The sequence below is a fragment of the Otolemur garnettii genome, unplaced genomic scaffold (genome assembly GCF_000181295.1).
Source record: "Otolemur garnettii isolate 467f Iridium unplaced genomic scaffold, OtoGar3 scaffold00159, whole genome shotgun sequence".
NCBI lineage: Eukaryota > Metazoa > Chordata > Mammalia > Primates > Galagidae > Otolemur > Otolemur garnettii.
Window position 1 is genome coordinate 1,661,931 of NW_003852554.1, and position 7,408 is coordinate 1,669,338.

Consider the following 7,408-nt stretch of genomic DNA (forward strand, 5'->3'; position numbering starts at 1 on the left):
TTTTTTTTTTTTTTGGTTTGTTTCTCTAATGACCCACCCCCCATACTGATATAAAATCTCATAGTATGTGGTATGGAGAAGTGAAGGAGTAAATCATTCTGAGACAGGGAGGCCTTTTTTCTCTGCTACAAGATCCTGGGTCACATACCTCTGCGGGCAGCTGCTATGTGAGAGAAAAAGACTTGAACCAGTGGAGAGAGAAAGTTTGGTGGGAAACCATTGACTCAGTTGATAATTTTCTTGTGTGTTAAAAGGACGAGAAATCTACCCGTGATGATAATTTCAAGGGGCCATGTGTGGCTCTGGAGTACTGCTTCATAGATTTCAGAAATCAAGGGAGATCTTCTCAACAGCTCATGTCATGGAATGATTCTCATTAAATCTTTGGTCTAGTTATTTTTCCCTTTTTCAGGATGAACTGAATTATCTTCCTCTGTAAAATAATTGCTATTGATATTTTGATTGACATTTTTTTTTTGAGACAGTCTCACTTTGTCACACAGTGCCGTGGTTTCACAGCTCACAACAGCCTCAAACTATTGGGCTTAAGTGATTCTCTTGCCTCAGCCTTCCGAGTAGCTGTGACTACAGGCACCTGCCACAACACCAGCTATTTTTTTAGAGACAGAATCTCTCTCTGGCTCAGACTGGTCTTAAAACTGTGAGCTCAGGCAATCCACCCACCTCAGCCTCCCAAATGTTGGAATTACAGGCCTGAGCCACCCCACCTGGCTAATATTTTGTTTGCTTGTTTTTTGAGACAGAGTCTCACTTTGTTACCCTCAGTAGAGTGCTGTGGTATCATAGCTCACAGCAACCTCAATCTCCTGAGCTCAAGCGATTCTCTTACCTCAGCCTCCTGAGTAGCTGGGATTACAGGTGCTCACCACAGCACCCAGCTATTTCTTGAGAAAGGGTCTCATTCTACTCAGGCTGGTCTTGAACCCACGAGTCAAGCAATCCACCCACCGTGGCCTCCCAGAGTGCTAGAATTACAGGTATGAGCCACTGTGCTTGGCCCTTGGAAAGGTATGTATTGATACTCCTGTTTTACAGAACTAGAAATGTGGCTTCAAAGGGAAGTAATTTGCCTGATCTCACATGACTATTCAGGGGCATAGGGGATGAAGTCAGGCAATCCTGAATGCCTTTGGCATAAACATGTATCCACACGTCCTCATGTAAGGAAGTACCTTTTCAGTTCCTAACCTGGTTTTGGAGAGGAGCCCTTGGGAAGTGCCCTATAGGTCGAACAGTGTGAACTAATCATAAAAATCATTGCACAGTTTAAAATGGAAAATAGTACTCAACACTATTTATCACAGGAGATATAATGCAGAAGCAGATTATAAAAATCCAAAATCTTTTTCTTTTCTTTTCTTTTGTTTGAGACAGAGTGTTACTATGTATGTCATCCTCAGTAGAGTGCCGTGGCGTCACAGCTCACAGGAACCTCCAACTCTTGGGCTTAAGTGATTGTCTTGCCTCAGCCTCCTGAATAGCTGGGACTGCAGGTGCCCACCACAATGCCTGGGTATTTTTTTTGTTGCAGTAGTCATTGTTGTTTAGCTGGCCTGGGCTGGGTTGGAGCCCACAAGCCTGGGTGTATGTGGCTGGCGCCCTGACCACTGACCTACCAGTACCACCCCATTTTTTTTTTTAATACAGGGTCTTGCTTTGTTGTCCAAGCTAGAATACAGTGGTGTCATCAGAACTCCCTGCAACCACAAACTCCTGGGCTCAAGTGATCCTCCTGCCTCAGTCTCCTGAGTAGCTAGGACTACAGGTGCACTCCACCATGCTCTGCTAATTTATTTGTTTATTTTATATTTATTTATGTATTTATTTATTTTTGAGACAGTCTCAGTATGTCACCCTCAGTAGAGTGCTGTGGCTTCACAGCTCACAGCAACCTCAAACTCTTAGGCTTAAGTGATTCTCTTGCCTCAACCTCCCAAGTAGCTGGGACTACAAGTGCTCGCCACAACCCTTGGCTATTTTTTTGTTGCAGTTGTTGTTGCTGTTCAGCTGCTCTGGCCTGGGTTTGAACCCACCAGCCTCTGTACATGTGGCCGATGCCGTAACCACTGTACTAAGGGCACTGGACCTTGCTCTGCTGATTTAAAAATTTTTTTTATTTTTTTGTAGAGATGAGGGTCTTGCTATATTGATCAGGCTAGTCTCAAAATATTGGCCTTAAACTATCTTCTCACCTCCGCCTTCTACAGTGCTGGGATTACAGGTGTGAGCTACTGTGCCCAGCCTCAGTATCTTCTATTGAATGAGATGTTAAAGAGATATTGCAAAACTTTTTTTTGTTTTCAAAAATATAGTTATTTTCATAAAAGATTTATATTAACCTGTAATAAACTTAATATTATTAAACAAATTCTTTTTTTTATATTTCTCAGTTTTGATTTATTCTTTCTTTTTTTAAATAGAGATGAGGTCTCACTATAGACTCAGGATGGTCTCTTTTTTTTTTTGAGACAAGAGTCTCACTTTGTTATCCTCCTCAGAGTGCTGTAGCATCACAGCTCACAGAAACCTCAACCTGTAGAGCTTAAGGGATTCTCTTGCCTCAGCCTCCCAAGTAGCTGGGACTACAGGCCCCCACTACAACACCCATTTTTATTTATTTTTTATTTTTTATTTTTTTGAGACAGAGCCTCAAGCTGTCCCCCTGGGTAGAGTGCCATGGCATCACGCTCACAGCAACCTCCAACTTCTGGGCTCAAGCGAGTCTCCTGCCTCAGCCTCCCAAGTAGCTGGGACCACAGGCGCCCGCCACAACACCTGGCCATTTTTTGGTTGCAGCCATCATTGTTGTTTGGCGGGTCCGGGCTGGGGATTCAAACCTGCCACCTTAGGTGTATGTGGCTGGCACCTTAGCCACTTGAGCCACAGGCGCCGAGCCGACACCAGACTATTTTTAGAGATGGGGGTCTCTGCTCTGGCTCAGGCTGGTCTCCAACTCAGGAGCTCAGGCAGTCCACCCACCTTGGCCTCCCAGAATGCTAGGATTATAGGCGTGAGCTGCCTTACCTGGCCCCTAGGCTGGTCTTGACCTCCTGGGCTAAAGTGATCCTTCTGCCTTGGCCTCCCAAGGAACTGGCATAATAGATGTGAGCCATCACAACCAGCTCTCAGTTTTGATTTCTAATATGCTATGTATTGATAGATACAATTTACCCCTCATTGGGGTCCTTCACAATGTTTACTTCTAAAATAAAAAGGTTAAGAATTACCGGTCTGGGGTTCGAACTGGCCTGGGCCAGCTAAGCAACAATGAAAACTACAATAAAAAAATAGCTGGGCATTGTGGCGGGTCCCTGTTGTCCTAGCTACTTGGGAGGCTGAGGCAAGAGAATTGCTTAAGCCCAAGAGTTTGAGGTTGCTGTGAGCTGTGACTCCCCAGTGCTCTTCAGAGGGCAACATAGTGAAACTCTGTGTCAAAAAAAAGAAAAGAATTGCTAGTCTAAGGACTTCCTACTCAAAGTGTGTTCCATTGATCAATACTATTTGAATTACCTGGGACCTTGTTAGAAATGTAAAATGGCCAGGCACTGTGGCTTACACCTGTAATCCTAGTACTTTGGGAAGCTAAGGCAGGAGGACTGCTTGAGGTAAGGAGTTCAAGACCAGCCTGAGCAAGAGCGAGAACCTGTTTCTATAAAAAATAGAGAAATGGGTGGTGGCTATGGCTCAGTGGGTAGGGCACCTCTGTAGTCCCAGCTACTGGGAAGGCTGAGGAAAGAAGAAGGAAGAATGATTGAGCCCAAGAATTTGAGGTTGCAGTGAGCTATGCTCGTATGTTATATGTTGCATTCTAGCCCAGGCAACAGAATGACACCCTGTCAAAGAAGGAAGGAAGGAGGGAAGGGAAAGAGGGAACAAGGGAGGGAAGAAGAATGGAAGGAAGGGGGGAAGAAAGGAAGGAGGGAGGAAGGAAGGAAAAAATCAATTTCAGGCCCCATCTGAGACTAAGTGAGGATACAAATTTGACTATGCCTCTCAGGTGATTTGCATGCACATTAAAGTTTGAGAAACACTGGTCTCAGGGGCGTAAAACATTTTCTTGGAAGAGATGACAGTTGGGTTTTGTAGGATGACTAGGAGCAGCCAGGGAGGATTCTAGACAGGACTTAGGGAGGAGGGTTGAAAACATGGCTGAAGGCATAGTAGAAATGCCATCACACACTTCAAACAGAACTATAAATAGAACACATCTGGATTCTTTGTAACAATGAGTCCCCTAAATAAATTAATTATGGTGATTAAAATATCTTGACAATTAACAATCAGGAGCTAAAACTGTAGTCCTTTTCTTGGAGGCTTTATTCAAAAGGAAGATTTTTGAATAAAAGTAAAATAAAGGCCGGCGCCCACAGCTCAGTGGGTAGGCTGCTGGCCACATACACCCAGGCTGGCCGGTTTGAACCTGCCCCAGGCCTGTTAAACAACAATGACAACTACAACAACAAAAAAATAGCCAGGGGTGGTGGTGGGCAGCTGTAGTCCCAGCTACTCAGGCAAGCTGAGGCAAGAGAATTGCTTAAGCCCAAGAGTTTGAGGTTGCTGTGAGCTGTGACTCCACGGTACTCTACTGAGGGTGACATAGTGAGACTCTGTTTCAAAAAAAAAAGTAAAATTAAATACAAAGAGGTTCATAGAAGGACAGTCTTAAAAACAACAATCTGAATGTTTAATCATAGAGAAATTATTTAGTGTGGTAATCGTATATTTACTCCATGAGGTATTTTCTGAAATGGTCACTCTCTACAACATCATTCTTTTTTTTTTTTTTTTGCAGTTTTTGGCCAGGGCTGGGTTTGAACCTGCCACCTCCAGCATATGGGGCCAGCTCTCTACTCCTTTGAGCCACAGGTGCCACCCCCACAACATCATTCTTTATTCTCTTAATTGTTTTTGTTTTTCTCTTGTGCACCCTGACATTTTTCTACATGTGAATTGTTCATTGATGTCTCTTCAACTGGAATTAAATTTACAGGGCAAGGGCCTTTTCTTATTCACTGCTGAATCCTCAGCATCTAGGCAGGGCATTGTGGCTCACTCCTGTAATCCTTGCACTCTTGGGGGCTGAGGCAGGTGGATTGCCTGAGCTCACAGGTTCCAGACCAGCCTGAGCAAGAGTGAGACCCCATCTCTAAAAATAGCCAGGCACTGTGGCAGGTGCCTGTAGTCACAGCTACTTGGGAGGCTGAGGCAAGAGAATTGCTTAAGCCCAGGAGTTTGAAGTTGCTGTGAGCTATGACTCAATGGCACTCTATGGAGGGTGACAAAGTGAGACTCTGTCTCAAAAATAAATAAATAGGCTTAGCGCCCATAGCTCAGTGGCTCGGGTGCTGGCCACATACACCAGGGCTGGCGGGTTCAAACCCAGCCAGGGCCTGCAAACAAACAAACAAACAAAAATGATAACTACAACAATAACAAAAATAGCCAGGCTTTGTGGTAGGTGCCTGTCGTCCCAGCTACTTGGGAAGCTAAAGGAAGAGAATCGCTAAAGCCCAAAAGTTTGAGGTTGCAGTGAGCTATGACTCAATAGCACTCTACGGAGGGTGACAAAGTGAGACTCTGTCTCAAAAATAAATAAATAGGCTCAGCACCCATAGTTCATTGGCTAGGGTGCTGGCCACATACACCAGGACTGGTGGGCTTGAACCCAGCTGAGGCCTGCCAAACAAACAAACAAAAAAATGACAACTACAACTACAATAAAAATAGCAGGTGTCGAGGTGGGGGCCTCTCATCCCAGGTAGTTAGGAGGCTGAGGGAAGAGAATCAGTTAAGCACAAGAGTTTGAGGTTGCTGTGAGCTATGATGCCATAGCACTCTACCCAGGGTAACAAAATGAGACTCTGTCTCAAAAAAATAATAATAAAAATGAATCCTCAGCATCTAAAATAGACTTAGCACATTGTAGGAATTGTCTCTGTCTCAAAAAAAAGAAAAAGGAAAGGAAATCTCTCGGGATATAACATTTATTAACATATTCAGAAAACAGAATATGTTCTCATTAAAACAATGAAAAAAATGACACATGTTGACAGAAACTGGAATTTAGGAACTTCGGGAAAATAATCACCAAGATAACGTGGAAAAATTAAAATGTTTATTTGATAGAGGATAGGACTGTTCACACTGTTCTCTCCACTTTCCTAATATTATTTATTTATTTATTTATTTTTTGAGACAGAGTCTCACTATGTTGCTCTGATAGAGTGCTATGGCATCACAGCTCACAGCAACCTCAAACTCTTGAGCTTAAGAGATTCTCTTACCTCAGCCTCCCAAGTAGCTGGGACTACAGGCACCCACCACAGCATTTTTTTTTTGGTTGTAGTTGTCGTTGTTTGACAGGCCTGGGCTGTTTGAACCTACCAGCTCTAGTGTATGTGGCTGGAGCCCTAGCCACTTGAGCTACAGGCACTGAGCCTATTATTATTTTTGAGACAGGGTCTCACTCTGTTGCCCCAGGCTAGAGTGTTGTGCCATCATCATAGCTCACAGCAACATCAAACTACTGGGCTCAAGGGATCCTCCTGCCTTAGGCCCCCAAGTAGCTGGGACTAAAAGCACCTACCACAATGGCTGGCTGATTTTTCTATTTTAGTAGAGACTGGCTCTTGCTCAGGGTGATCTCAAGGGATCCTTCCTCCTCAGCCTCCCAGAGTGGTAAGATTACAGGCATGAGCCACCTCGCTTGGCCCACTTTCCTAGTATCATTTTTTCCAAGTGGTTTGTGTAATGAAAATTTTTTACAGACAGGGTCTCACTGTGTTGCCTAGGCTAGAGTGCTGTGGTGTCATCATAGTTCACTGTGACCTCAAACTCCTGGGCCAAGTGATCTTCCTGCCTCAGCCTTGGAGTAGCTGGGACTACAGGCATAAGCCACCACATCTGGCTTTTTTCTTTTTTAAAATTTTTTTGTAGAGACAATTTTGTTATGTTGCTCAGGCTGGTCTTGAACTCCTGGCCTCCAGCGATCCTCCTGTCTTAGGTCTTAGCTTCCCAAAGTGCCAGAATTACAGATGTGAGCCACTGTGCCTGGCTTAAAAAAAAAATTTAAAAATGAGTGAAAAAAATGAAGGTGACGGTAAAGGTAGAACGTTCATTTTACCAAACTTATTCTCTACAAATGGGGTTGTATATTCCCAGGTGGGAAGGAACAGTTCTTAGAGCTTTCAGAGAAAGAAAAACAAGCACAGAGAAGCAGAATGATTTGCTTAGTGTTTGAACTAAATGTAACAGAACACATTAGAATTAGGCAATGTGGGCAGAGGGAAATGGAAAACAGCCTTTCAGGTCTGTGTCCATTTAACAATGGAACAATAATAATCAGGCAAGGCCAGGGTATGGAGCAGCACAGTCTGTCCATGCTACA